This window comes from Pan troglodytes, chromosome 8 (genome assembly GCF_028858775.2).
Source record: "Pan troglodytes isolate AG18354 chromosome 8, NHGRI_mPanTro3-v2.0_pri, whole genome shotgun sequence".
Taxonomy (NCBI): domain Eukaryota; kingdom Metazoa; phylum Chordata; class Mammalia; order Primates; family Hominidae; genus Pan; species Pan troglodytes.
In genome coordinates, this window is record NC_072406.2 from 48660810 (window position 1) to 48667231 (window position 6422).

The window sequence follows — 6422 nt, forward strand, 5'->3', positions numbered from 1 at the left end:
TATCTTGGCCAGGCTGGTCTCCAACTCCTAGCCTCATGTGATCCACCCACCTCGGCCTCACAAAGTGTTGGGATTACAGGCGTGAGCCACCGCACCCTGCCTCTGGACTTTGTCTTTTTGGATGAACGATCATGCAGAAAGGTTTAGGGCCAGTCGTTTGTGAGTGACTACGGGTAGGAATTAAATGACGTTTATTTTCCTTGAATCTCTGTGTAGGAGCTTTTACTTTTGGGAGGCGAAACAAGTATTTTGCAGAAATTTCCTGCTTTGGTTAATTGACCACCGACTTTAACTAGGATAAATTTTAGCTAATTTTCTGACTCTTAAACATCCTCTTATGTGAAATCACTCGATGAGTTTTGCAGTTAGGCTTGGTTAACATCGATGAGTTCTTACTTAGATGTCACATCTAGCCCCAGGATGCTCATTAATCTAGTTGAAGTGATCAGATGCAGTTTTGGTGAAAATAGGTGGAAACAGAGTTTATGTTCTTCAGCAATTGGTCAGGAGGAGGAAGATTGATCTAAAAGAGAAAAGGTTGTATAAGCCAACACTTTAACGAGTGGAGAGATTATCCTAAGGTCTACCTTGTATTGTAGACAAACTGATATTAGCTTCTAACTGGGTCTTTAACTTAAGAAATGGGAATGACACGGGAGTGACTTGCTTTCTAACACAGCTGCAATTTGCATTTCCTGTCTGCTCACATTCTTCTTTGTAATCCTTGTTAACTGGGAATGTGGCATTGAGTAAATTCATAAAATAAATATGGAGATTGTATTAGGCTAAAAATTACTTTGCGTTGTTATGCTTTGGTTCGTGTTCAGTTAGAGTAACTGAATCCGCAAAGTTCTCTTCTTTTATCCTTGGAATAATCACAAGCTGGGCTTCCACTGGCTGTTCCAGAAAAGAAAGTATGTTTGGCTAGTTGTGTCTGTGTGTGTGTGTGTATGTGCACATGCGTGCATGAGTGTATAAGCAATAGGAAAAATAAGTATTTTGAATACATATAATAATATACCAGTATTCAGGATTTTCATGGTCTTAGGCAAAATCATGGCTTAGGAATGCTTTCAGTTTGACTTTTCACTTACCATTTCCTTGTGACCTAGCTTCAGATTTTGACTTTTTTCTTCTTCTTTATTTAGCCACCCTTGTCAGTTTCATGTCATGTGCCAAGGCATGACAAGATAGTGAGTGTTTGTAGCCATCTAGGGGGAGAGGATAGTTTCTGGCTGCTGTGAATTGCTGGGGGCAGCCAAGAGGCTGTTTTCTAGCTAGGATTTTTGCACAAGTACAGCAGGAATCCCTTGCATGTGCCCAGTAGAAGCAGAATACTGTATTTCATGAGCATTAAGATACTAGGTTCCTCTTTTCTGGCTAGAACCATGGAGGGTGTTGAAGAGAAGAAAAAGAAGGTTCCTGCTGTGCCAGAAACCTTAAGAAAAAGGGAAGGAATTTCGCAGAGCTGAAGATCAAGCGCCTGAGAAAGAAGTCTGCCCAAAAGATGCTTCGAAAGGCAAGGAGGAAACTTATCTATGAAAAAGCAAACCGCTATCACAAGGAATGTAGGCAGATGTACAGAACTGAAATTCGAATGGCGAGGTTGGCAAGAAAAGCTGGCAACATCTATGTACCTGCAGAACCCAAATTGGCGTTTGTCATCAGGATCAGAGATATCAATGGTGTGAGCCCAAAGGTCTGAAAGGTGTTGCAGCTTCTTTGCTTTCATCAAATCTTCAATGGAACCTTTGTGAAGCTCAACAAGGCTTCAATTAACATGCTGAGGATTATAGAACCATATATTGCATGGGAGTACCCAAATCTGAAGTCAGTAAATGAAGTAATCTACAAGCGTGGTTATGGCAAAATCAATAAGAAGGGAATTGCTTTGACAGATAACACTTTGATTGCTGTGTCTCTTAATAAATATGGCATCATCTGCATGGAGGATCTGATTCATGAGATCTATACTGTTGGAAAGTGCTTCAAAGAAGCGACTTCCCATGGCCCTTCAAATTATCTTCTCCACGAGGTAGAAAGAAGAAAAAGACCACCCATTTTGTAGAAGGTGGAGATGCTGGCAACAGCGAGGACCAGATTAACAGTCTTATCAGAAGAACGAACTAAGGTGTCTACCATGATTATTTTTCTAATCTGGCCAGTTAATAAACAGTATGGGCTCTCAAACTGAAAAAAAAGATACTAGGAAATTTGGTCAGTTAAGTCAGTCCTGCCCTTTGGAATTCTGAAACTTCTTTTTTTTTTTCTTTTTGAAATGGAGTCTGGCTCTGTCACCCAGGCTGGAGTGCAGTGGTGCAGTCTCCGCTCACTGCAACCTCCGCCTCCTGGGTTCAAATACTTCTTTTGCCTCAGCCTCCAGAGTAGCTGGGATTACAAGCAAGCACCACGAGGCCCAATTAATCTTTGTATTTTTAGTAGAGATGGGGTTTCACCATGTTGGCCGGGTTGGTCTTGAACTCCTGACCTCAGGTGATCTGCCTGCCTTGGCCTCCCAAAGTGCTGGGATTACTGTGCCTGGCCCTGAAACATCTTTAAGTCAGGGGTTTCTGAAAGTATGTGGAACTGACTGGACCATCCTTATTTTGCACGTTATTTTGCTTTTTCACTTGTATTCAGACTTTGACTAAAAGAACACTGTGGATGAACAGGGAAATTAGGCACAGAGGGTAAAGAAACTAGGAGAATCTACTTACCTTTCATGTGCATTTGAAATGAAGGACAGATGTCTGCTCTGTTCTGGATATCTGTGGATGCTAGTGAATGGTCCTTTTGATCTAAGCAATTATGTCTAAGAGGTTAGAAATACTAGTTGACTTACATTTGAATCAGAGAAGCTGCTTTTTTTTTTGACAGAGTTTTGCTCTGTTGCCCAGGCTGGAGTGCAGTGGCACGATCTCGGGTCACTGAAACCTCCACCTCGTGGGTTCAAGCGATTCTCCTGCCTCAGCCTCCTGAGTAGCTGGGATTACAGGCATGTGCCACCACGGCCTGCTACTTTTTGTATTTTTAGTAGAGGCACGGTTTCACCATGTTGGCCACGCTGGTCTTGAACTTCTGACATCAGGTGATACTCTCGCCTTGGCTCCCAAAGTGCTAGGATTACAAGCGTGAGCCACAGCACCCGGCCAGAAGCTGCTGTCTTAATATTAAAATCCCTGTCCCACTTGAAAATTTTCCATGTCCAAATTATATATGACATTACTGTCAGTAAATTTTCAGTCGCTTGTACCTCTGATTCCTTGAATACATAGGAAATCCTTCATTCTTCTCATCTGAGATATATACTAACGGGGCATTACACATTCACTATGTGTAATGGGGCAAGAGGGCTCTCTGGTTAAAGAGTTAGTGTGGACTCCTCCTGCCTTGCCCTCCAACAGCCCTCAACCCCTCCTTCCTCAGCCTAATGGTGTCTTGAATGTAACTTACTAGTTTGACTTTCCCTGAACCAGAGCAATGAACTCATAGAATGATTTTAAGGTTGAGTAATTATGTCTCCAGGTGTTTGACATTTAAAACTTGAAGCTGAAACAGGAGCCTGGTCTCTGTATCCACTTATGATAAATGTCCTTGAAATATTCCACCTAAATACTCAGCTGTAGTCAGTTTGCACTTCAACTGTGGACATCATTAGGAAATGGAAAAAAGGAGTCTTTCTTCATTAATAATTGGGAAGGCAGCCAGTCACCAGAAGCAGGAAGGCTTTTTGAGCTAGAATGAGCTCCTCTTTTGAGCTAGAATGGTCTGATTCCACTTCCCCCAACCTTTCCATTCTCCCCAGGTCAGAGCATAGAAACTGGTGGAACCTAGCCGGGGTGACTTTCTTTGTTTAAGTTGTCCATAATGCGGACTAATATTTGGCAGCCAAGTGTTTTAAAACATTTATACACTGTCACAGTAAATAAGTTTCCAGGAGTAGACCTGTGTGAGCTGCTTAATATTCCTTGAGGGTATTTTAGATTTCCCTGAATCTTAGAATGCAACCTTCCTCACACTAATGGAGAATTCTATTGATTGCAGCAAATGACCTAAATACTTTTTGAGCAAGACTGAAATAAATATTATAGCAGCGGCAAGGGCGTTTCTCAAGGGTAGTAATTTCCTTTGCTTCTGAAAGCCTCCAGGGAATTATTCTATTTGCTCCATCTGGTGGGTCTCACTGTTTAAGTTGATAAATTTTCCAGGACACTGTAGAGTTTCTTTCTTAATGCTACATGAATTCTCTTCCTAGGGAGAAACATTTTGCTGTCTCAAGGATGTCAAATATATTCTATATATATGTTTGGGACAGGTATGAGCCACCTCTAGTTCATATATGTCAATCAGGAGGTATTGAGTGAGAGTGAACTATTCATCCAGTGTGACCTGGCTAGCCAGTCATGTGGAGGGCAAGGAGAAAACTGGAAGGAATAACTGAAGCTGCACCGAAAGAAAGTTAGAAGAAAAATATCAGGTTAGCTAGTGGAGAAATCTATACTATAATAGAAGTTATTAAGAAATAATTTTAGGCAGCTAGAGAGGAAAAGGGCTCCTTGGAAAATTTTCATCTCTTTTAAAGCCGCTCCAGAACAGTTTCTTGTCTAGCAGGAAAGCCTTGGCTCTTAGAGCCAGGGCGGCAACCTTTAATATGCAAATACAAGCCATTAGAAACTGGGTCCACCCAACATGGCGATTTCCACCGTTGTCCTCTTGACCTTGCGCCTACAAGTGCCTGGCAGCATGGTTGTCCCCACATAACCCCACGTGTGTAGAACATCATGGCAGCCCTGTATTTGCATACTAAAAGACTAGGGTGGGAGGGCCAGTTTTTTCGCGGGCTAAGTGAATGACATGCCAGGTCAAACCAATCCCCTGAGCCCTATGCAAACCAGACACCGCCTCCTCTAGCCTCCTTATATAACTATCTGGTATCCCCCGCACGCGGGGTCTCCTCTCTTGGCTTTGGAGCCCCTCTCCCTCTGTCTCTGTATAGGTGAGCTGCTTCTTTCTTTCTTCTCCGCTCTTTCCTGCCTATTAAACTCCCTGCTCCTTAAAATCACTCCACGTGTGTCCATGTCGTTTTACCTAAATCGTGCAAGACAAGAGCCCTGGTGTTCCTGCACTCATCGGAGCCGCATCAATACCATCAGTACTAAGCCTTAAATTTACCAGGGGTTGTAAGAGTCCCAGTGCCTCCATTAATCCACATCTGTGTATCCCCGAGGAAGTCTTCCTGGTCAGGTTGGTTTCACAGGTGAATTTGAGCACGTCTGCTAAACACTCAGCCTGTTTACCTTAGATAGATCATACTTTGAACCTGAAAGCACTTTTCAAAGTTTCTTCCTTGCCGATTACCTTGCAGTCATGCCCTAGAAATGGCGACATGCACATCAGCAGCTGACGTTTGCACAGTGCCTTGCAGCTTCCTTTGTCACTGTAGCACCTGGCGCTGACTTCGGATGCTGCCCTGTACCCAGGGGCCTCTGCTGATCCTCCCCACTGCCTGTCCCCTCCGGAGCAGCCCCTGGCCGTGGTGCGGTAATTGGCACCGGGTGGATGATGAAGACAGATTTTTATTTGATTCTCACAACAACCCTGAGATAAATAGAGCAGAGATGTGGAAACCCAGGCCCAGAGAGATGGAGTGCCTTGCTCACTGCCTCCGTGACATGGGATGGCCCCAGAACCTGAATGCAGCTCTTCTGACTTCCAATGCAGGGCTCATGTCATGCCACCACTGCTGGTGGAGAATTGTCCTTATTCATCACTTGCACTGTTGGCAAATCAACTATATAGAATGTTCCTGGAAATCCCCTGAATCTTATTTTGGTATTTTGCCACCCATCCGCAGTTGACTGTAGAGCGAAATCATACCCTACCTGACTGTGGCCCCACCAGGTGCCATGTCCTGGGTGAGTGTTTTCTAGACATGGACTCGTTTATTTTCACAGCCATCCCAGGAGGTGTGAGTGATCCTTATCCTCATATTACAGATAAGGGAATGGATCCACAGAGCGGGGAAACCCCTTGTCTGAATTTCCTCAGTTAGTGAGCAGCAGAGCTGAGGTGCAGTCCCAGCTATCTGTCTTTAAAACCTCAGAGCCCCAGGCCATTGCTTGCTGTAGATCAGTGTAGCGCTGACTTCTGCAGCACCAAGTCTTGATGCCTCACTTAACCCATTCTGTATTTTATTTTAGATTTAGGGGGTACACATGCATGTCTGTTACATGGGTATATTGCATACTGGTGAGGATTGGGCTTCAAGTATATCCATTACCCAAGTAGTGAACATTGCACCCAACAGGTAATTTTTCAACCCTCCCCCTTCTAGAGTCCCCAGTGTCTATTATTTACATCTTTACTTTTTTTTTTTTTCTCCAAGATAGGGTCTTGCTCTGCCACCCAGGCTGGAGTTTAGT

The 6422-nt window shown here is 43.7% G+C and overlaps 1 pseudogene; it reads left to right on the forward strand.

The window, feature by feature from the left end:
• Positions 1 to 1388: 1388 nt before the first annotated feature.
• On the forward strand, positions 1389 to 2130 carry LOC740435 (large ribosomal subunit protein uL30-like; annotated as a pseudogene).
• The last annotated feature ends 4292 nt before the right edge of the window (positions 2131 to 6422 follow it).